Source organism: Parambassis ranga, chromosome 16 (genome assembly GCF_900634625.1).
Source record: "Parambassis ranga chromosome 16, fParRan2.1, whole genome shotgun sequence".
Classification (NCBI taxonomy): Eukaryota; Metazoa; Chordata; class Actinopteri; family Ambassidae; genus Parambassis; species Parambassis ranga.
In genome coordinates, this window is record NC_041036.1 from 2,928,592 (window position 1) to 2,936,621 (window position 8,030).

Below are 8,030 nucleotides of genomic sequence, written 5' to 3' on the forward strand. Positions count from 1 at the left end.
CCATGCCTCTGTAATGATCACATTTCTATGAACATGATGTTTGACACAGCCTCACCTGGCTCATTATGAGCAGGCAGACACTGCTGCTGGTGGACCTGCAGTCAATGACTGGATAGATTTTATATCAAATCAATAAACAATTAAGTCTCATTTTATGTTGGCTTAGTGTCACAGAACTGGAGAGTGGTCAAGGCCTCTGTGTGTGTGTGTGTGTGTGTGTGTGGATTGTGTCCATATTAGTTTGATATAATTACCAGATGTATGACAAGATAATTGTACATGTACCTACTGCTCATGTTCATGAATGCAGCTGTGTGTGTGTGTGTGTGTGTGCGTGTGTGTGCGTGTGTGCATGTGTGTTTATTGTATGTGCAGCCCTCATAATTACAAGATTTACGACATGATAATTGCATGCATGTGTCTGTGAATGTGCACATATGTGCATTCATATTTATTCATTATAATTAGCAGGTGGGAGACATGACTGTGTGTCTGTGTTGGTGTGTGTGTAGCAGAAACACACAAATCAGACAGACATAGTGAGTCATCATCCTCACCTAATTTTCCTCCTCTTCTTCTTCTTCTTCTGTGTGTGTGTGTCTGGCAATGCAAATGTGTATTCCGTGATGTTTCAGGTTTATGAACCAAAACTGTGTGTGCACACGCTGCAGTGTGTGTGTGTGTGTGTGTGTTTACCTTGTCTTTTTGTGCATGGCTGCCTGCTGTCTGATTTTGTCTGCTTTATTTACTTCCCATCCAGCTTATTTACTAGTCAGTCAGACATCCACCCAGCCCACGTTTACACTGACCTAAATAGGCACGTCATCCCTATGTGTGTGTGTGTGTGTGGGGTCATCTGTGTGTGTTTGTGCTCCATGTCTATTTGTATTTGTCTGTGCAAGTGTGAATGTGTGCGTGCAGGCATTTGGGTGCACATGTGTTATCTGTGACTGTGTGTGCTGCAGATCCTTGTACTCACTCGCTGTGTCGAGACCGACTTCACATTCATCTCCACTCCCTGAATTCCACTGATTCCACAGATAGCAGCAAACCTCCGTCCAGCTGCACTCGGCCTCTTTGCTCGCACTCCGTTTTCTTCTGCTTTAGTTTGACTCATAAAAGAGACCAGAGAGCCGCCCTGCTATATAAACCTCTGACTAAGCAAAAACATTCACATCACACATCTTTGTCCATGATGTCAGCGTCCATACCTACCAATGACGATCGACCTATGTTCCGTGTTTACATATGAAATATGTATTCCCAGCTTGTGTTATTGTTGCGCTGCTGCTCTCAGTTTACCTTCAGAAGCAGCTTGAGTCTTTGTGACAGCATGCATTCACACAAGAATCCATCTTCCCGGGTTTGAAGCACTTATTTCATAACCACGGCGGTCTGAAGGACGAGCACTTGTGTGGTGTGTGCAGGTGCGTGAAGAGCAATGAAGAGCAATGTCATTGGCTGGAAACATAGACCGTATATAACTGTACTGTATGTGGAGCGCTTGTGGAACAGTCTGCGTTGACGTTGGACATTTTAACGCTGCAATTAGAGACAGCCCCAAAAGGCTGTAGAGGCGGTGGAGCTGAATGTCTCAGCCCTGCAGGTTGAAGTTAGACGATAGTACTCTATGTATTGGAGACTGAAAAACCCCCAATAATGATTAACCTCATTATTAACCCGAGCTTTGTTGCTTACAGTTGGGTTTGTTCTATGAGAGAACGTGGGCCTGATACATGAGCCTGCACTATATCACAAACTTTCTAAGAAATATTCCACTACATAGTAAAACTGCTTCCCAAACTGACAAGTCCCATAAAGGCAGGCACAGAAACTGATTAAAAAAGACTGATGCAGCGCAGGCAGAACAAATGTTTAGTCCTCGTATTGATCTTGCTTCAAAACCTCTGAATCCTTGACTTCCTATAATCTAACAGGACAGCAGCTTCCTTCAGAGCTGCCCCGTCTGTTAAACTCAGGCATTTTTTCTTCATAAACTTGCTGTTAGTATAAAGTCAAGATGGCTCTCATGACATCATCCAAGTTCTGCTCCTCTACAGCCACAGCCATGGAGTACCCATTGAAAATGATGATAAATCCACAATTTATGTTATTTTGCTATGATATTCAGTTATAATTCGGTAACTTTGACTTCATAGTAACACCAAAGATGAACTTTTGTGGTTCTTCACAGTCTCATAGACTCCGTTCACACTGGGAAAATCAATCCGCTAAAATTTCAATCCACCTCTGGCTCAAGTCTGAATGCAAATGCGGCTAGCGAATCCTGCTAGCGAATCCCGCTAGCGACGTGATACTTCCAGTTTCACAGGTAAAGTGTCCGGGTTATGTACAAAAGCCGTATGTAAACAGCCATCGAACTACGACAGCTTTGCCCCGAGTTTATTTAAGACAGGGCTACAAAGGAATAAACTGCTTTTTAAACCGAATAAACCCCAAAAGAACGAGCGACATGGGACAAAAAAAATGCGTGGCGCATGCGTGCTTGCGTGCATGGGTCTTACTGCGGGCTGAATGGACTCTTTATATTGCCAGGCGCCACCTAGTGGTTTGGAGGACAACAAACAAGCCGGATCAAGCCGGATTGAGCACGTGAGCACACGTGTGTGTGACAGCCAGATTTGAAAATAGGTCTGAACGTATCCATCTGGATTCAATCCTACTCTAGCTGGATTGACTTTCTCCAGTGTGAACGGGGCCTTAGAGAGCCTTCAGTGCATCCATCCATACACACAATCAGCTGGATCTGCTGCCCTTGTAATGTGTGTGTGTGTGTGTGTGTGTGTGTGTGTGTGTCCTAAACACAAAGAGGGACACAATATGGACAGTTAATTGCACTGATTGCAGTTTACATGACTGAAGAAATTGTTTACTTAAAGGCATTAAAACACTATTTGGCAGCTGCTACTACTGCTCAGATTAATTACCACAGAGTGGATGTATGTTTGTTGCAATGATTTTACAATTATTGCCACTTAAAGCAATGAAATAGCCTGAAATGGTTCACTTCAAGTGATACTCCACCTTCCAGCATTCATGAACGAGCAATAAGTGCTTTTGACTTCCTAAGGATTGTGTCAGTGGATAATGACTTTATAAGGTCTTTGAAGATAAGATCTTCATAGTGAATTTAACACTAACAGATGCAGGTCTTCATCTTCCTAATTGGGTTAAATGTGCTATAATGATGAGTTTATAGCACATTTTTTTCCATTGATTGCACAGGTTGCTTATTAAATTAAACTGAAGACATCCCATTTTTTTTTTTTTTTTTTTTTTTTTTTAACCAAATGTTGATTTTTAAACTAAATTTACCTGATAGCTTTAGGACATGATCCTTCCTGCTGATCAGAACAGTATCCATGGCAACAGGCTGTTCTGCATAGCAGCAGTTTGTTCTTCAGAAATAATTGGCTGCGAAATGCTGACCAGAGTCACAAGCCACAATTGACTGAATTATAAAGAATTATAAAGAAAAAAAAGCTGGAACAGTTAGATAAACTAAATGGTTTAAGTTTAGGCAGTAGGGTTGAGTCTGTGAATGTATGACCTCCATACCTTACCAGCAATACATGTCAAATTGTCAAGACATTAGGCAGATGTATAAATCCATATTTAAATCTGACCTCATTAATTTATTGGATGTTTTTTTTATCTCTTTCCAAACTCCTAATCCACACTGGTGAGATGTACTGAGCGTCTGAAACTGCTTTTTATCAGCTTCATTAGATTTATGTGAATAGGATTTTGTTCTGTACGCTTCCTCCGGGCTGTTTGGCTCCTGCACGGCGTCTCTCGCCGTCCTTAATGCGTCGGACGGATGATTGAACAAACTGGATGATGACAGACGACTGAAAATGGCGTCTGAAAATGATTTACAAGCATTTCGGAAAACATTTTCAGCACAAAACGCAGAGACTCCTCTGCGGGGCAAGGACACATCTTTTTCATTGCGTGTTCATTTAACCAGCCTTGATTTGTTTAGCTGAACAGCCAGCCAGACTGCCTATCTGCTCTGATTCAGTTGTTGATATGATGGCTGAGGTTACTGAGTTTAAGACGTTATTTTGGCTCAGCCTGTCGGCGCTGCCTGCCTGCTGAGATCCCGGCTAGGTAGCGCGTGGGCGTGTGTGTGTGCGAGCATGTGTGTGTGTCTGTGTGTGTGTGTGCATGGGGTAGGTTTTCTGTGTCTAAGTGTGTGTGTGTGTTTCATGTGTATTCGCCTCCTGTGTTGTGTGCACGTGCTTGTGTTGCCTGAACCTTATTCATGTGTGTGGGCGTATGCGTGGGCAGAGCGTTAAAGCTGACAGTGAGCAGGCAACCTGAGGACATATTTATGAGGTTTCTCTCCGTCGACGCTAACCAGTGAATATTAACCTGATGCTCTCTCAGCACCTTAAGCTGCAAAACACACAGAGCTCACAGTTTCAAATTTTCTTTCTCATCTGAGTAATGCACTGATAAGTCTGTTATGGAGGAGTAGTGCGCAGACGAAATGGGAGGAGGCCGAGGTCACGCTGTGCTATTATTGCTGTCAGGTGATTTCATCATGATAAAGATATCATCCATCTTGTATCTAAATGGATGTAGATCTATGTAGGGCTTATTATGCGTTAGCTCAAGGCGTCATAAAGTGCTGCATGAGGCTATAAACCCAGCAGAGCTCGGCCTGCAAACATTATCCCCCTCTATTTACACTCATGTGTATTAACATTATGCTAGGTGATTATATATTTTACAAAAAAAGTGCTGTTTATGGATATGGCCTGACAAAGGTCAGTCATTTGTGAAGCTGAAAGCACAAAACAAACACAGGCTCCTCAGAGGGAAAAGAACAGGCGCAGGCTCTGATTTGGAAATAAACAAAGTAATGTGTGGTGCCCGGACACAGCACGTCATGCTCGGAGTAAACATCGGTTATGTTGCTCCGCTGAGAGGACGGATCGAATCTGCATGCTGGTGACGTTTCAGTGAAAAACAAAATATAGCTACAATAGCAATGGGCAGCAGTGGCTCAGTGGTAGAGCAGGGTTGTCCAATAACCGGAAGGTTGGTGGTTCGATCCCAACTCCTCCCTAGTCATTGTTGTGTGTCCTTGGGCAAGGCAGGATCATTAGACCTACATTTTGATATAGTGCTTCTGTTTCTGCTGTAAACATGTGAACACTTTAACATGGAGGTCTATGGAGACTGAGCTGCTCATTATTACTTCAGTGCTTCCTTTGTTTTCTGCTTTAAACTAATAATTTACAACAATGACTAATTCACTACATTTGAAAGGAACATTTTGTTGTTATTATTCTTTAATTTTAAACTGCTTAAAATCTACTGAAAGCTGAAGCTCGGAAGCAGCAAGTTTAAGTAAGTAAGAAGTTTTCTTTGATTCCAAGAGATGTTCCATCAATGCTGGGACGTCACCCGGGTTCAGACTAGGGTTGGATGATTTGAATTATTCAATTTGATTAATCGATGACAATTGCCAGTGAAGACAGTCTTTTTATTTGTCCCTTATTTCTTCATACATCATGGGTTTGACCAGCATCACTGGGAGATGCTAAACTGTATCTCAGGTCCTTTTTTTGTCATTAGATGTTTGAAACCCGCCTTTTCCACAGTATGGGGTGGCAGCATGTTTTTTTTTGTAAGGCTGCGAATGAGTAAACGCATTAAACAGTCCTACTCTGCTCAGGGTCAGACAGTTCAAACCCAAACCAATGCCACACGACAGACATTGAACCTCTCTGCTCTGCATCCTTTCATTCGATACCACTGCCTTCTGCCATTGTTGTTGTTGTGGACCCACATGTGTGGCAAATATTAACCAGTGACAGTTTTTCTGATGATAAATTGCACAAGCTTAGCTCAGACGCAGAAAAACAAGCACAAACCATGATACTACCACCACCATGTTTAACAGATGGGACAGGTTCATATACCTCCCCACGTTAAGCTTCTCATTTGAACCAAATAATTCTATTCTGGTCTCATCTTGTCTCAAAATATTTTCCCAGCAGCCCTCTGGTTTGTCCACACGAGCGTTTTCAAACTGCAGACAGGCAGCAGTTCTTTTTGGAGAGCAGTGACCTCCTCCTCGCAGCTCTGCCATGCACACCATGGATTAAGAAACCTTTATTAGTCCCACAATGGGGAAATTGCATAAATAAAAAAATCAGGTGTCATTTAATCAGAATTCCTTTAAAGTTATGTGTCAGAAGTGGGATTCGAACCCACGCCTCCATTCGGAGACCAGAAGTCCCGTCTCTGTGGAAGGAGATTATCCTTGAGTCTGGCGCCTTAGACCGCTCGGCCATCCTGACACACATCCTGATGCTCAGTGCTCTCCTGGGGGTGGATTCATGAACACTAACATTAGCTGCTCAGAGGTTACCCTGGGCTCCTTTGTGACTATGTTACTGCATAGTTACAGTAATCTTTGTTGATAGACCACTCCCCATCGTCCTGGAGAAGTTAACAGTGGACCATTTGTACACATCTGTCTGTCTGTCTGTCAATTTGTGGAGTCCAAACGTCTGACATGATGAATAATAATTAAATGACAAAATGACATATTCCATATGTCACATAACTCAGACGCTAATTATTATTCAAAGCACAGCGTATAGACAAGTTCAGTGATGTCTGTAAAGCATGTGAGGACTCCACGGGGTCTCTTTAAAAAGAGCTTAATAAACATAATAAAAGACTGCATTAGAGTGCAGGACAATAAAAATTGATATTCATAGGAGGTGATGAGACTGGAGAGTCGTTTTCGATCCTGTCTGTGTTTGTTGTTCCGTGGCACATTTGTTTCTACAGTATGGCATTTTCCTGAGTGACGTGATGATTGATTTCCTCACATGAAGTGTCCGGCGTTTACAGCCCAGCCAGCAGGAGGCCCACAGACAAAGTAATAGATGGAGAAGGTTAAAACACAGTGTAACTTTGCAGCCATATAGCGTGACTGCATCTCCCTGAGGCATACACAAGTACATTCACTTCCTGCCCAGCACACACACACACACACACACACACACACACACACACACACACACACACACACACACACACACAGCAGTAGTGATGCACTGTCTGGACTGCAGAAAGGAGACACAGCCTGAAGGTCTCTCTCTCTCTCTCCCTGCCTCTCTCCTTTCTTTCTGTCGCTGTTTCCCTCTTTCACTCTCTCCTTCACTATGGCTGTCAATTGTGCCAAGTCAGCACATCTCTGACATGCTTAATTATCCCAGTCGAGCCAAGGAGAGGAGAGGAGAGGAGAGGAGAGGAGAGGAGAGGAGAGGAGAGGAGAGGGAGGAGGAAATATTCAGAGGAAGGAAAAAGGGAAGAAAAGATGAGACAGTCAAAAACAGGCCATGCATAGGGTGAAGAGAGACAAAAAGGAGAGGCGGGGGGAAAAAGAGGAGTGTGAGGCAAAGGGACAGCAGGTTGGAAGGATGCCCTGATCCTTCATGGCTCGCAGACGCATCTGCAACACATTTATTACCTTACTGCCCTGCAAAGCTGCCGCCCGCCTCACTGCAAAGGATGCAGGCTGGAAGGGCAGAGACGGAGCAGGACGAAAAAAGACTGGAGTACAGAGAGTGATGGAGACAGAAGGGGACATTAAACAGTCTGACACAGTTACTGTGGAGAATACACACAACCTGCGCATAGCATTATTTAAAGGGACACTTCACAGACTGTACGCATGCAGATTAGTTCATTCATCAAGAGGAGCAGCGCTGCACGGGAACATGGCCGCTTACAAAAATCCAAGTCTGAAGAATGATCCAGAGGACGTCATCAGTGTGACGTTTGGGGACAGACTGGTGCAATGAAAATGAAGTCAGGCATGATCACAAGTGAAAAATAATTCATGTTAAGGACCAGCAAGACAAATTAGACGTGTCCCTGTTGAGGGCGTCCTTAGAAGGATGTGGTCCATGGAGTCTTCGAAGGTCGACTGGAAAAGTCTGGTCGGTGTAAGACTTCCTGTGTATCATGGCACGCTG

At 43.5% G+C, this 8,030-nt stretch overlaps 1 non-coding gene across 1 annotated transcript; it reads right to left on the reverse strand.

The window, feature by feature from the left end:
* Positions 1-6,227: 6,227 nt before the first annotated feature.
* Positions 6,228-6,338, reverse strand: trnal-caa (transfer RNA leucine (anticodon CAA)). The gene is made up of 2 exons: positions 6,301-6,338; positions 6,228-6,273 (listed from the first exon to the last, which is right to left on the reverse strand). It is a non-coding gene; the product is annotated as a tRNA-Leu (tRNA).
* Positions 6,339-8,030: the final 1,692 nt, after the last annotated feature.